Source organism: Triticum urartu, chromosome 2, assembly GCF_003073215.2.
Source record: "Triticum urartu cultivar G1812 chromosome 2, Tu2.1, whole genome shotgun sequence".
Lineage (NCBI taxonomy): Eukaryota > Viridiplantae > Streptophyta > Magnoliopsida > Poales > Poaceae > Triticum > Triticum urartu.
In genome coordinates, this window is record NC_053023.1 from 415,682,826 (window position 1) to 415,697,926 (window position 15,101).

The following is a 15,101-nucleotide window of genomic DNA, read 5'->3' on the forward strand; positions in this document are numbered from 1 at the left end:
GTTTCACTAGTGGCTTCTCTCAAGAGCATAAGTATTCTACGGTGGGTGAACAAATTACTGTTGAGAAATTGACAGAATTGAGCATAGTTATGAGAATATCTAGGCATTATCATGTATATAGGCATCACGTCCGTGACAAGTAGATCGAAACGATTCTGCATCTACTACTATTACTCCACTCATCGACCGCTATCCAGCATGCATCTAGAGTATTAAGTTAAAAACAGAGTAACGCTTTAAGCAAGATGACATGATGTAGAGAGATAAATTCATGCAATATGAAATAAACCCCATCTTGTTACCCTCGATGGCAATGATACAATACGTGCCTTGCTGCCCCTTATGTCACTGGGTAAGGACACCGCAAGATCGAACCCAAAGCTAAGCACTTCTCCCATGGCAAGAACTACCAATCTAGTTGGCCAAACCAAACGGATAATTTGAAGAGAATTGCAAAGATAACCAATCATACATAAAAGAATTCAGAGAAGATTCAAATATTATTCATAGATAGACTTGATCATAAACCCACAATTCATCGGTCTCAACAAACACACCGCAAAAAGAAGATTACATCGAATAGATATCCACAGGAGAGGGGGAGAACTTTGTATTGAGATTCAAAGAGAGAGAAGAAGCCATCTAGCTACTAACTATGGACCCGAAGGTCTGAGGTAAACTACTCACACTTCATCGGAGGGGCTAGGATGATGTAGAAGCCCTTCGTGATGACGGCCCTCTTCCAGCGGAGCTCCGGAACAGGCCCCAAGATGGGATCTCGTGGATACAGAAAGTTGCGGCGGTGGAATTAGGTTTTTGGCTCCTCTTCTGATCGTTTGGGGGTACGTGTGTATATATAGGAGGAAGAAGTACGCCGGAGGAGCAACGAGGGGCCCACGAGGCAGGGGGGCGCGCCCTAGGGGGCGCCCCCACCCTCGTGACCGCCTCTTTTGTTCCTTGGAGCAGGGTCCAAGTCTCCTGGATCACGTTCGGTGAGAAAATCATGTTCCCGAAGATTTTATTCCGTTTGGACTCCGTTTGATATTCCGTTTATCTGAAACACTGAAATAGGCAAAAAACATCAATTCTGGGCTGGGCCTCCGGTTAATAGGTTAGTCCCAAAAATAATATAAAAGTGGAAAATAAGGCCCAATATAGTCCAAAACAGTAGATAATATAGCATGGAGCAATCAAAAATTATAGATACGTTGGAGACGTATCAATGCTTTTGCATCTCTTGCAAGAGCGCAACCAAGGAAATCAAGGTCAAGGCAACAATCAAGCTCAGTTTGCTACCCTCAACCAGTTCCTTGCAAACCAGCCGAAGTCCTTCAGTAATTGTGTCGAGGCCACAGACGCTGACGATTGGCTCGTGGATATCTGCAAACATTTTGAGTGTAGCAACGTCAGGCCTGAGGACTTTGTCAAGTTTGCTTCGTTCCAACTCAAAGACCAAGCTGCTGAGTGGTATCAATAATACAAAGATTCCAGAGGAGGTCGTGTGATTACCTGGGATGATTTCCGCCGAGACTTCAAAGCTCACCACATTCCTCAAAGTGTTGCTGAGAGTAAGCGCGAGGAGTTCCGCAATCTCAAGCAAGGCAGCATGTCTGTTTACTAATACAACATCCTGTTTCATAGGCTCGCTCGCTTCACCAAACAAGACGTCCCTGACAAGAAGAGCATGATTTATCAATTCAGAGGTGGCCTCAGAGAAGATCTGCAACTAGCTCTCGTGCTTTTTGAGCCGACCAAGTATGATGATTTCTACAACATGGCACTAAAGCAAGAAGCTGCTCAGATCAAGTGCGATGCTTCTAAGAAGAGAGTCAGGGATGCAGCTCCATCTTCTTCTTCTTTAACTCAAGTGGCAGCTAAGCAACAGAAGTTCTGGTTGCCTCCTCCTCCTCCTCCTCCGTTTCGTCAGCCTTATCAGCAGAAGAGTAAAGGTGGCAATGGATCTTCCCACCCACCCAACCCAGGCTATCAGAACAAAGCTCCGTCTCATGCTCCAAGGTCAAGTGCTCCTTATCACCGTCCGCTCTCAGAGGTTACTTGCAACAAGTGTCAGAAGAAAGGGCACTATGCGAACTAATGCTTCAACCAAAGGCGCCTTCCGCCTCCTCCTCCTGTGAGATCTGCCAGCAATGCATTGGTCAAGCATAATCCCAAGTTTGCAAAGGTCAACATGATGAACGCAGCTCAGGCAGAGGACTCTTTAGAAGTGATCATGGGTAACCTTCCTGTTAATGATATTCTTGCAAAAGTCCTTTTTGATACTAGTGCATCGCATTCTTTCATTTCAAGACCTTTTGTGGCTATGCATGATTTGGTTACTTAAGTATTGCCGAGACCTTTGTCTATTGTTTCTCCGTCCCGACAAATGACTTCTCGAGTATTCGTTCCGGATTCCGTTATCAAGATGGATGACTATAAGTTTCTGTCTTCTCCTATTGTTCTTGGTGACTCGGATATTGATCTAATTCTCGGCATAGACTGGCTTTCTAAGCACAAGGTTCAGCTTGACTGTGCTTCCAGGCAGATTCAATTGACACACTCGTCTGAGGATGTGATCATCTATGCCACTCGTGACGATACCATTCGACTATTTTCTCTCAATGAGAAGGGCGAGTTGAATGCCATCTCTCAGATTCCAGTCGTTTGTGAATATCAAGATGTCTTTCCAGAAGAGCTTCCAAGAATGCCTCCTCACCAGCCAGTTGAATTCGTCATCGATCTTGAGCCTGGCATGGAACCTGTTTGCAAACGTCCTTACAAGCTTGGACCAGAAGAGTTGAAGGAGCTGAAGAAACAACTCGATGAACAAGAGCGCATGGGTCTGATCCGACCGAGTTCTTCTCCATGGGGTTGTGGTGTTCTTTTTGTCAAGAAGAAGGATGGAACGGAACGACTCTGCGTCGACTACCGTCCATTGAATAAGAAGACAATAAAGAACAAGTACCCACTTCCCAACATCAATGAGATTTTCGAGAAAGTTAAAGGTGCCCAAGTTTTCTCCAAGCTTGACCTCCGTATGGGTTATCATCAGATTCGCATTCATGAACCACGTGTGTAGCTGTGATGGTATCTTTTCGGTGGAGTCCGGGAAGAGAACACAGTCTCGTGTAATGCTTGAAGGTAAGTAGTTTCAGGATCACTTCTTGATCTTTATAGCTTCTCGACCGTGCTTTGCTTCTCTTCTCGCTCTCACTGGCGTAAGTTAGCCACCATATATCCTAGTGTTGCTGCAACTCCACCTCACTACCTTTTCCCTACCCTTAAGCTTAAATAGTCTTGATCGCGAGGGTGCGAGATTGCTGAGTCCCCGTGACTCATAGATTACTTCCAAAACCAGATGCAGGTGCCGATGATGCCAGTGCAGGGGACGCGACCGAACTCAAGTGGGAGTTCGATGAGGATTCATGACGTTACTATGTTTCCTTTCCGGACGATCAGTAGAGGAGCCCAGTTGGGGCAATCGGGGATCTATGCATTTGGGGTTGTCTTTCTTTATTTGGTTCCGTAGTCGGACCTTGATTGTATTCTGGATGATGTAATGCTATATTTATGTATTGTGTGAAGTGGCGATTGTAATCCAACTCTTTATCTCTTTCTTATTCAGTACATGGGATGTGTAAAGATTACCCCTCTTGCGAGATGCCTACTATGCGGTTATGCCTCTAAGTCGTGCTCCGACACGTGGGAGATATAGCCGCATCATGGGTGTTACACGGCCCGCCACCTTTTGACCAAGTCAAACATGCCAGCCTTTTCACAGGAATGGGCCTCTGTTGGGCCGTGCCATGTGTCGATGTATCATAGGCGCCTTCAATCCAATGAGTGGATGACATCTGTCCCAACGGTGAGCCGACACGTGTTTCCTCCAGCCAATGATGATTTTACACGTGGAAAATCCCCATTGGTCAGGGCTGTTAACGGGTTATCAGATCCAAAATTGGACCTGATAGCATAACGGCGAGCCGTTACGGTGGATGCCACGTGTCGGTCACCCTTGACGAAAGCACTTCTATGTCGCGGGATTTATTGTCATGGAAGTGGACACTTCCGTGATGATATTTTTGGTAATGTCATGGAACACTTCTATGACAACACAGGTATAACTATCTTGATTCTGTCATAAAATTGTCATGGATGTACATGCATGACAGAAAACGTGACCTACCGTGACAAACACGTATCATCATGGAAGTGTCTTTTTTTTGTAGTGCTGTTCTACGGGGCAGAAGCAGTTATCCCCACAGAACTCATTTACGGGTCTCCTCGGGTGCTTGCCTACGATGAAGTAGCGCAAGATCAGCACCGGCATGACGATGCTGTGCTACTTGAGGAGAACCGTGTCCGGGACACTGCGTGTGTTGCACACTATCAGCAAGCCCTGTATCGCTATCACAGCCGCAGGGTTCATGCCCGGTGTCTTGAGGAAGGTGACCTTGTCCTTAGGCGCATTCAGTCCGCCAAGGGTACACACAAGTTATCATCGAAGTGGGAAGGCCCTTACCGGGTAGTACGAGTCTCCAGACCCAGCGCAGTCCGTCTGGAGACCGGAGATGGCACACCGTTGCAAAACTCATGGAACATTGAGCATCTCCGTAAGTTCTACCCGTAAGGCCCAGAGGCTGCCGGGCCGTGCCGAGCAGCCACCCATTGTACATGGCATTGCCGAAGTTGCATGTAGCTGGGGCAATGACCCCGTGCTAGAGAAAATAAAGAAGCGCTATGGGGGGGGGCAACTAAGATTGCATGCGTGCACAAGCACACCCAGACCATTGCATAAGCACTTCATGAGCATTTGCATATGCATATAGATAGGATTGCATCCTGCATTCATTCTCATCTACATGGAGTTGCAGGTTCTTGCCGTGAACCTGGCTTCGACAAAGGACGAGAAGATTGCATGTCACGGCGATCCCTGGCAAGCCAAACAGATAAGTTCACCTCTTGTCCATTAGTATTCTGTAAAGCTACAACTTTGCATGAGAAAACCTCGCCTCCCTCTTTGAAACTTAGGTGCTCCCATCCATGACTCGAATGCTGCTTCAGTCTGGGTGGTCGCAGTGGCCTTTGGGAAAAAGGACTTGGCGGGGGGCTGGCCCCTCTGTCTGTTCCCCAGCAGACGTAGTTCTCCGGTAGACAAAGAGGGTGCCGGCAGGATATCCTGCCGGGGAAAACTCATTTATTTTATTAAAGAGGCACTTTGCCTCTGCATGGACATACACATGCACGAGTTCCCGACAAGATTCATCTTTTTCATTCATATGTAGTTACAAGTATAAGCATTACAGAATTCAAAGATGGACTTGAGAGATTACATTATTTGAATTAAAATTTGGTGATTACCGGCTAGTTTAAGATTGAAAAAAGATAAGTGCCCCATAAACTCCTCTCCCTGTTCCTCTTATCCTAGGTATTGCAGTGGGAAGAGAAGAGGATGGGCGCCGCGCCGGCACAACGCCACCCCGATCCTTGTCAGGAGCTGGCGAACCCAGTCTGACAGGATCGGGAGTGGCGAGGCTGCGAAGGCGGAAGACGTGCGGAGCGCCTCAACGGATCCCTAGTCACCGCCTCCAGGACTGGAAGGAGGGCTCCAACACAGGCACTAGAGAGGAATACGACGGGGACCGGTCAGAAGGCCCCAGAAGGAAACGGGAGCACCAGGAGTACAAGCCTTCTGCCGGCGGCCGGAAGAAACGGTGATGACGGTGCCAGGAAAAGGGGGAAGAGCCAGGCAGATGGGCAGCAGGTCGCTAGTATGACACGAACACGTTGATGCAGTCATGCTCCTACTGGTCGGCCTGCCTCCCGTCTTCTCCTTCTCCCAGGCTTCGTCTCCATCAACACCGTTCCAGGATGAGGCCCAGACAGCAGTCCGGCGCTCTTCCCGGGAGGATGGCGAGCAGCTCGAATGGCCAGGGGGCTCGAGGCGCACCGCTCCCCTCCTTGGCGGGTAGGATGGCGCGCACCTCGTCGACAACGGCCCCAAGGCCTCCGGGAGGGGCAATGCTGGGATTACCAGTGATCTCCAGCCCCGCCTCCCGGTCGAGCTTCAAAGAGACCAAGAGGTTCACCGCACCAAGGACCAAGCTCACTCCCCGAGCGTCAGCAACAGCATGAGGCAGCAATTGCCCCGAACAGAAGCCCAGGGGCTGGCCCCGGGCCCTTCCCTTCAGCATTACCAGAAGAAGCAAAGAACCAGGAAAGAAGGAGGAGAGGGGCGCAGAGATGGACGACTTCGCCCTCCTCTGCCCCTCCTTTTTTAGGCCGAGCGGGGAAGGGCAGCTGCTCCATCAATAGGCAACCACCACCCTCCTCCGCCAATTCAAGACGGATGGATCCACTTCAAGATGTTGTTCCGCACGACGCGCCTCCGTTACCTACCCCATGCTATGCATGCGGCATACGTGGCTAAGGATAAGAGCACGCTGTGGGAAGAGTAATTTGGCGGTTTCTACCCCATGCGCTAAAGTCATTCACGGGCCATCACTGCCGCTGTCCCACCACTGTTGGCTTTACACCACGTGCAGGGGAATCGGAAACTGCCCCAAGATCAAGGATGATGAAGCAGCAACGGAAAACTTAAGGGGCCAACCCCTTCAGTAGCCATGCCTGTGCACTTGTTAGGCCCTACCCCGCTGACGTTCCGTAGCGTGATCGGGGCAGGCCCCGGGGCTTTTGTCGGTGCAACAGACCCCGGGTATGTTGCCCAACGGTGCATAGGCACAAGATCAAGATTGGAGCACCAGCTTAAGTCAGAGCTTGAAGAACCAAGAGCTTGAAGAATCAACATGCAGCTCAGAGAGATCGAGATCGAGCCAAAGGAACATAATAACGGCAAGAGGAAAGAGCCTCCCTCGTCGGGCAGGCGAGCCCGGCAAGGGGCCAGGCCACCACCAAAAGCAAGCAACCAAGACTCCCCGGTAGCACCTGTCGGGGCTTGCGGGGCCCGAACCACCCCACCAACCACGCAAGTACGACTCACGTCGTCAATCAGTGCGGTGTCAAGCCGCAAGGTGATTAAGTGGCAGCATTTGCATGGCAGCCATCTCCTATAGAAGAAACCCACAGGTGACACCCGTCCAACGACGTGTAAAGAGAACATATGTGGAGCTGGCAAGATAAGCCCGCAGGCCTTGCCGGGCAGCTAGTGGTGTGACACTAAGCGGTGCATTTAATGCACCCTACCGGCCCGCAGACTTAGGTATGATAGCACTGTTTGCTATCATATCAGTGGGTAATGACTGTTTTGCCACTGTGGTGACCCCTTAATCTATAAAAGGAGGCCCATGGCATTCGTAGGAGGGGGTTAGAGGGTTAGAAACTTGACAAACCCAAGCCACCATACACTTGTGGTCACCGTAGCCCTGAGGCAGGCCTTGCCAGGCAAGTGTACCATGCACCACCACGTTCATTTCCACCATCAATCCACCATAGCAGGAGTGGGGTCTTATGCCTCCGGTGGCCCGAACCTGGGTAAATTGCTTGTGTGCTCTCTGCCGTGCAGCCGCACACTGGTCTGCTCTTTGTGCAACGTGACGTCCCCCCGCCGAACAAGCAAGGGGCTGCCTGGTCCCATAGGTGGTCGCAGATATCCCGCGACAGCAGTGAACCGGGCAATCAGAGTATGTGGCTTTATCACTTTCACTTAGCCATAGGAGTTTGACGATGGGACTAAGAACTACCCCCTGGTGCGTATGTGGCTATCCGAACTGGGATGCCTTAGGCACGTGACTGGGCGAGAGCGAGTCCTTCGTATAATACAGAAGAAATCACAAGAGATTTATAGCAAGTCATCGAATCGTATCATGACAGTTAGTTTTCGGCTTTATCTACTGAGGTATTTGACCAGACGAACCAGAAACACAATCGTAGTAGTTCTCCCTTTACTACCCTTGCCAAACAAGCGGAATGTAAGGTAGTAATCACAAGAGCCGGGCAACCCAACTATTGACCAAAGACATGATTCAGAGCTAATGCATATAATGCCAAATTCGGGACGCCGAAGTATACTATAGAAGCGTTCAGAATTTTAGAAAAATATATGTGGCCAAATAGATCCCCTGGCATTTTAAGCCGTACCAAGATATATGTATGACAACCTTAACACAAAGGAGGAATGCAGATTATGAAATAAACCAATACCGAACAAGGGTTGGTGAAAAGACTGTTTCCATTGTAATCTGTTTGATACGTCAAAACATGCTATTATAGATGATGCCATAAACATCAAGGCTATTTTACATGCCGAGAATTTGTGAATAAGGGAAAGCTGTATGCAGGGCCTAAAAAGGGAAAGGGTTGTCTTGAAGATCCCCTCGACACCCTGCCGCACGTCTGCGCCGCTTTTCGCCTTGGTGCAGGATCCTTTGAGAGGAGCAATCGGCGATCTTTTGTATAAAAGTGGCCTGGGAAAGGGCCCTTGTACGACCATGAAGTTATTAGGTTTTAACGAACTTGTAATATGAGAAAAAAAGGAAAGGGAAAAAGGTTTAAGGTCCGAATAGGGTCAAGCCGCACTATGAACCTCGTCCGCAATGTGCCTCCATCGTCGCCCAAGGTATTTTAAGTGCGTTGTTATGCACATGCGATACATATGTCGCGGTTAGATGGGGCAATTGACGGAGGCGGAACATCTAGTCCATTGCTGGACTGACCAAGCTGTCGTTCTGCAGGGTAGGCCAGACTCGTTTGACGGTGTCGGGAGGCTTGATGACCGATGAAGTGTTCGGCTTGACGAGGCCGCTTTGTAACCCGGCTGCAAGGGCCGTGGTGTGCTCCTCAATACAAAGGGAGCACTCCATGTTTCCATTAATTGTGATAACGACGCAGGGTCCAGGCATTTTGAGCTTTAAGTAAGCATAATGCGGGACTGCATTAAAGCGAGCGAAGGCGGTTCATCCGAGCAGTGCATGATAACGACCACGGAAGGGGACGATGTCGAAGATCAAGTCTTCACTTCGAAAGTTATCCGGAGAACCAAAAACTACCTCCAATGTTAATGAACCCGTGCAGCAGGCTTCTACGCCGGGTATCACTCCTTTAAAGGTGGTGTTACTAGGCTTGATTCTTGATGGGTCAATACCCATTTTATGAACAGTATCTTGGTAAATCAAGTTAAGACTGCCACCGCCGTCCATAAGGACTCTAGTGAGATGGAATCAATCGATGATTGGGTCGAGGACCAGAGCTGTCGAACCTCCATGACGAATACTAGTCAGATGGTCCCTGCGATCGAAGGTGATCGGACAAGCTGACCACGGGTTGAATTTGGGGGTGACAGGCTCTATGGCGTAGACATCCCTTATTGCGCGCTTACGCTCCCTCTTGGGGATATGTGTGGCATATATCATGTTCACTGTTTTCACCTCAGGGGGAAATTTCTTCTGTCCACCCGTGTTTGTTTGGCGGGGCTCATCATCGTCCTTGCTTGGTGGCCCTTTCCCCTTCTGTTCAGTATTTAACTTACCGGCCTGTTTGAAGACCCAACAGTTCTTGTTGGAGTGATTGCCAGGCTTGTCAGGGGTGCCATGAATCTGGCAAGGCCGATCAAGTATTTTGTCCAAATTAGATGGACCATCTTTGTTTCTTTGAATGGCTTCTTCCGCTGACCGGATTTAGAGCCGCGGAATCTGGCGTTAGCCGCCGTGTCTTTAGTTTCTTCATTGTTATTTTGGCACTTATTTTTGTTGCGTCGTGGCCTACCATTGCCATCCATGGGTTCAGAGGTGCCAGGGTCACTGGTACTGTTGCTTCTATGAGCCAACCAGCTGTCTTCTCCCGCACAAAAGCGGGTCATAAGTGCAGTAAGAGCTTCCATAGACTTTGGTGTTTCCTGTCGGAGGTGTCAGCGAGCCACTCATCCCAGACGCTATGTTTAAAGGCCGCGAGGGCTTCGGCATCCGGGCAGTCGACGATTTGGTTCTTTTTAATTAAGAACCTTGTCCAGAGATTGCGGGCTGACTCTCTGGGTTACTGGACTATATGACTAAGGTCATCGGCATCCGGAAGCCGGACGCAGGTGCCATGGAAGTGTCTCAAAAGGTGTCCTCCAAATCATCCCACCTACCAATGGAGTTCTCTGGGAGGCTGTTTAACCAGTGTCATGCTGGTCCTTTCAGCTTTAGCGGGAGGTATTTGATGGCGTGGAGATCGTCACCGCGAGCCATGTGAATATGGAGAAGGAAATCATCGATTCATACTGATGGATCCGTTGTTCCATCGTATGCTTCTATGTTTACGGGTTTAAACCCTTCTTGAAACTGGTGCTACATTGCCTCATCGATAAAGCATAAGGGGTGTGCGGCACCTCTGTAACGGGCAATGTCACGACAGAGTTGGGATGACATCCGTGATCGGTTTTCGGCCTGAGTGAGGTTATGCCTATCGCGCCAAGCTTGATGGTGGTCATCTCGCGTTGGGGCACGCCCCCTTGATCCATAAATTGATCTAGCCTGACCGGCTCTATTTTCCAGGTCCTGGCGTAAGTCGTAGGTGTATCTCGGAGCCGCTACCTCTCTACCTTGATGGCGCGGTGGTGCGGGCTGGTGTTCGGCGTAAGCAGCCGCTTTATCTCGCCCACGCGGTGGTCGGTCTGGTTCATCAGCGCGGTTATATCTTGATGGTATTGGCTCAAGGGCCTCATCATCGAATTGTGGCAGTAGCCGGCACTTCGGATAACTCTTTGTTGGGCGTTTGAGGCCATATTCCTCGGCAGCTAAGACCTAGGTCCATCTATCATTGAGCGTATCCTGTTCGGCCTAAAGCTGTTGTTGTTTCTTTTTTAGGCTCCTCGCAGATGCGATGAGCAGTCGCTTGAAGCGTTCTTGCTCGAGGGGTTCCTCTGGCACGATGAAATCTTCGTTTCCAAGGCTGACTTCCTCTTCGGAGGCCGGTAGATAGTTACTATCCTCCGGATCCTCATTCTCGGCAAGTTCGTCTGGATTGACTTGTCCATCTTCCAAATCATCCTAGTCTATGGCGGGCTCGATGGGATTGTCAGAGTCTTCGGCATTCCCGAAGTATCATTGTCTCTGGTGCCGGTATTACTTTCCTTTTCACGACGCAACTTTGAGCGGCGCCGCTGACGTCGACGTTTTGGTGGTGCCTCGGTAGGCTTATCCTCAATTGGGTCCTTGCTGCCGCCATCGTCGTCCTTTTTGGGTGTATCCTCCATATACACATCGTATGTGGAGGTAGCCATCCAACACCTGGTGATGGGCGGATTCTAGCCTGGTTCGTCTCCGGCATCGTCATCCATACCGTCGATGTCTTCGGAGGTGTAATCTAGCATGTCGGTCAAGTCCTCGACAGTGGCTATTAAGTGGGTGGTGGGTGGGACGTAAAATTCCCCGCTCTCAGCCCCTAATCCGGGCTGGGCATAGTTCGGAGGTGATACTTCCGTAATGGCAAGAGATCGCATTAAGTCCAAGGCCTCGTTAAAGGGAAGGCTAGACGAGGAACTGGGGACCTGCAGGGCCGGGCATGGTAGGTTCTACCAGGCCGTGCTAACTGGATGCGGACCTTGGGAGTTCAAAGCTAGCATCCAGAGGTGGATTCGGCTCTTCGATGACAGGGAGAGTCCTGCTTGATTCCAGGTTTGCCGTAGACATAGTTGCCTCTGGGTCTCCGGAAAAGAGCTTCGTAATAGGAGAGGTGCTACCTCTTTTAGCACTGCATTGGTTTTCCCCGAAGAGGAAGGGATGATGCAGCAAAGTAGCGTAAGTATTTCCCTCAGTTTTTGAGAACCAAGGTATCAATCCAGTAGGAGGCTACACGCAAGTCCCTCGTACCTGCACAAAACAAATAAATCCTCGCAACCAACGCAAATAGGGGTTGTCAATCCCTATAGGCCCACTTATGAGAGTGAGATCTGATAGATATGATAAGAATATTTTTGGTATTTTTATGATAAAGATGCAAAGTAAAATAAAGTCAAAGTAAAATAGCAAAGTAAATAACTAAGTAGTAGGAGATTGATACGATAAAGATAGACCCGGGGGCCATAGGTTTCACTAGTGGCTTCTCTCGAGAGCATAAGTATTCTACGGTGGGTGAACAAATTACTGTTGAGCAATTGACAGAATTGAGCATAGTTGTGAGAATATCTAGGTATGATCATGTATATAGGCATCACGTCCGAGACAAGTAGACTGACTCCTTCCTGCATCTACTACTATTACTCCACTCATCGACCGCTATCCAGCATGCATCTAGAGTATTAAGTTAAAACAGAGTAACGCCTTAAGCAAGATGACATGATGTAGAGGGATAGACTCATGCAATATGAAGAAAACCCCATCTTGTTATCCTCGATGGCAACAATACAATATGTGCCTTGCTGCCCTTACTGTCACCGGGAAAGGACACCACAAGATTGAACCCAAAGCTAAGCACTTCTCCCATTGCAAGAAAGATCAATCTAGTAGGCCAAACCAAATTGATAATTCGAAGAGACTTGCAAAGATAACCAATCATACATAAAAGAATTCAGAGAAGATTCAAATATTATTCATAGATAGACTTGATCATAAACCCACAATTCATCGGTCTCAACAAACACACCGCAAAAAGAAGATTGCATCGAATAGATCTCCACAAGAGAGGGGGAGAACATTGTATTGAGATCCAAAAAGAGAGAAGAAGCCATCTACCTACTAACTATGGACCCGTAGGTCTGAAGTGAACTACTCACACTTCATCGGAGAGGCTATGGTGTTGATGTAGAAGCCCTCCGTGATCGACGCCCCCTCTGGTGGAGGTTCGGAACAGGCCCCAAGATGGGATCTCGTGGATACAGAAATTTACGGCGGTGGAATTAGGGTTTTGGCTCCGTTTCTGATCGTTTGGGGGTACGTGGGTATATATAGAAGGAAGAAGTATGTCGGTGGAGCAACAGGGGGCCCACGAGGGTGGAGGGCGCGCCTGGGGGGGGGGGGGGCAGGCGCGCCCCCTACCTCGTGGCCTCCTGTTAGCTGGCTTGACGTAGGGTCCAAGTCTCCTGAGTTGTATTCGGTGAGGAAATCACATTCCCGAAGGTTTCATTCCGTTTGGACTCTGTTTGATATTCCTTTTCTTCGAAACCCTAAAACAGGAAAAAACAACAATTCTGGGCTGGGCCTCCGGTTAATAGGTTAGTCCAAAAAATAATATAAAAGTGGATAATAAGGCCCAATAATGTCCAAAACAGTAGAAAATATAGCATGGAGCAATCAAAAATTATAGATACGTTGGAGACGTATCAAGCATCCCCAAGCTTAATTCCTGCTCGCCCTCGAGTAGGTAAATGATAAAAACAGAATTTTTGATGCGGAGTGCTACTTGGAATAATTTTAATGTAATTACTCTTAATCGTGGTATGAATATTTAGATCCGAAAGATTCAAGAAAAAAGTTCATATTGACATAGAAAATAATAATACTTCAAGCATACTAACAAAGCAATTATGTCTTCTCAAAATAACATGGCTAAAGAAAGTTATCCCTACAAAATCATATAGTCTGGCTATGCTCTATCTTCACCACACAAAATATTTAAATCATGCACAACCCCGATGACAAGCCAAGCAATTGTTTCATACTTTTGACATTCTCAAAACTTTTTCAATCTTCACGCAATACATGAGCGTGAGCCATGGATATAGCACTATAGGTGGAATAGAATGGTGGTTGTGGAAAAGACAAAAAGGGAGAAGATAGTCTCACATCAACTAGGCGTACCAACGGGCTATGGAGATGCCCATCAATAGATATCAATGTGAGTGAGTAGGGATTGCCATGCAACGGATGCACTAGAGCTATAAGTATATGAAAGCTCAAAAAGAAACTAAGTGGGTGTGCATCCAACTTGCTTGCTCATGAAGACCTAGGGAAATTTGAGGAAGCCCATCATTGGAATATACAAGCCAAGTTCTATAATGAAAAATTCCCACTAGTATATGAAAGTGATAACATGAGAGACTCTCTACTATGAAGGTCATGGTGCTACTTTGAAGCACAAGTGTGGTAAAAGGATAGTAACATTGTCCCTTCTCTCTTTTTCTCTCATTTTTTCTTTTTCTTTTTTTATTTGGGCCTTTTCTCTTTTTTATGGCCTATTTTCTTTTTTTTTTCGTCCGGAGTCTCATCCCAATTTGTGGGGGAATCATAGTCTCCATCATCCTTTCCTCACTTGGGACAATGCTCTAATAATGATGATCATCACACTTCTATTTTTCTTACAACTCAACAATTACAACTCGATACTTAGAACAAGATATGACTCTATATGAATGACTCCGGCGGTGTACCGGGATATGCAATGATGCATGAGTGACAAGTATGAAAGAATTATGAACGGTGGCTTTGCCACAAATACTATGTAAACTACATGATCATACTAAGCAATATGACAATGGAGTGTGCCATAAACGGAACAGTGGAAAGTTGCATGGCAATATATCTCGGAATGGCTATGAAGATGCCATAATAGGTAGGTATGGTGGCTGTTTTGAGGAAGGTATATGGTGGGTGTATGATACCGGCGAAAGGTGCGCGGTATTAGAGAGGCTAGCAAAGGTGGATGGGTGAGAGTGCGTATAATCCATGGACTCAACATTAGTCATAAAGAACTCATATACTTATTGCAAAAATCTACAAGTTATCGAAGCAAAGTATTACGCGCATGCTCCTAGGGGGATAGATTGGCAGGAAAGGACCATCGCTCGTCCCCGACCGCCACTCATAAGGAAGACAATCAATAAATAAATCATGCTCCGACTTCATCACATAATGGTTCACCATATGTGCATGCTACATGAATCACAAGCTTAAACACAAGTATTTCTCAAATTCACAACTACTCAACTAGCATGACTTTAATATCACCATCTCCATGTCTCAAAACAATTATCAAGTATCAAACTTATCATAGTATTCAACACACTCATAAGAGAATTTTTATTATTAATCTTGCATACCAAGCATATTAGGATTTTAAGCAAATTACCATGCTATTTAAGACTCTCAAAATAATCTAAGTGAAGCATGAGAGATCAATAGTTTCTATAAAACAAATCCACCACCGTGCTCTAAAAGATATAAGTGAAGCAC